This window comes from Mirounga leonina, unplaced genomic scaffold (genome assembly GCF_011800145.1).
Source record: "Mirounga leonina isolate KUSES-001 unplaced genomic scaffold, KU_Mleo_1.0 Mir_176, whole genome shotgun sequence".
Taxonomy (NCBI): domain Eukaryota; kingdom Metazoa; phylum Chordata; class Mammalia; order Carnivora; family Phocidae; genus Mirounga; species Mirounga leonina.
This window is the reverse complement of record NW_023270454.1, coordinates 28,359,207-28,360,586: the sequence shown is the minus strand read 5'-3', so window position 1 is coordinate 28,360,586 and position 1,380 is coordinate 28,359,207. Positions and strand designations below refer to the sequence as shown.

At 36.8% G+C, this 1,380-nt stretch overlaps 1 pseudogene; it reads right to left on the bottom strand.

Annotated features, from left to right (window-relative positions):
* Positions 1-579: 579 nt before the first annotated feature.
* The window catches only part of LOC118022532, a 4,779-nt pseudogene continuing 3,978 nt past the window's right edge, over positions 580-1,380 (bottom strand).

Below are 1,380 nucleotides of genomic sequence, written 5' to 3'. Positions count from 1 at the left end.
ACTTAGAAATGATAGAAAAACATTATCTTGATAATTTCATTTTAGTTTCAACACCAAACATTTCAGAAAGCATCCATGTTTCTGTTACCATTTTCTAATTTAACTTCATCATGATAATCAAAATGTAGGGGTCAAAAGGTAACTGCCCCAATTCTATTTCAAGATTTGCCATGCGTCTTCCATTAGTGTGTCAGTATCTGTGCCATTTACCTTCCCTTTTATAAGATTGTGGCTGAGGGTGCTTCTGCTTTCTGCACTTGTTTTCCATGCCTGGAGTTTTCAGTATTTACCATATGTTGCTTTTTATCTGGTCGACTGGGTCCATATGGAGGGGAAAGAGTATGACCAAAGAAGTGTCTATATATATATATCCATCCAACTTCTTAAATACCCCATCAGTATGTACTTGATATTCCTTCATGTCTTTAAGATAATCCTTAACATCAGTCAGTGAAGAGCTTCTGATCATGTGTAAAGACACCATTTAGGAAAAACTTATTGATGAATTGACCGAGTTCTCTCCAATGATGAAAACTATCCAGTTTTTCCAATAAATACATTTCAATTAACTGTTTAAATTCATCTATCCTTACAGGATTCCTGATTTTCTCCATCAAGATTCTTTCTCTGAGTTTCAAAGGACATCTTTTCTTCAGTAAGGGTCCAACATCTTGAAAGATTTCCCTTCAATGACTTATAGTCTATAAAAGATTCTTGTTCCTGTTGACACTGGGAAAGATAGTCCTTCATATCATTCAGTTCATCTTCATGTATCTTTCTGACTACTGATGCTTCTGAATCTGAATTGTGCCATAGAAATGTCCCAAATCCCATGCCAATTGCAGTCACCAAAGCAAGTATAACACATTTATTGAGATTTCTGCTGAACTGGCATTTACAGTTTCTTTTTTTTTTTTTAAAGATTTTATTTATTTATTTATTTTGAGAGAGAGAATGAGAGACAGAGAGCATGAGAGGGAGGAGGGTCAGAGGGAGAAGCAGACTCCCTGCCGAGCAGGGAGCCCGATGCGGGACTCGATCCAGGGACTCCAGGATCATGACCTGAGCCGAAGGCAGTCGCTTAACCGACTGAGCCACCCAGGCGCCCGAGATTTGGTTTCTTGTTCGGGGAGTAGCCGTTTCTGAGATTCTGAACTAGAAAGTCTTCTTCCTAGCATGGCATGGTCTAAAGGCAGGACTAGGCTGATGACTGGTTTCATCACTAGTTGATTAATCATTTCTAGTCTGGGATGAAAATACAGTTTCTGACTGACAGAATATATACTGGCTGCTAGAAGAAAAACCAATGTTTTTTCTTTTGCTTTTTAAAGATTTTATTTATTTATTTATTTATTTATTTATTTATTTATTTATTTATTT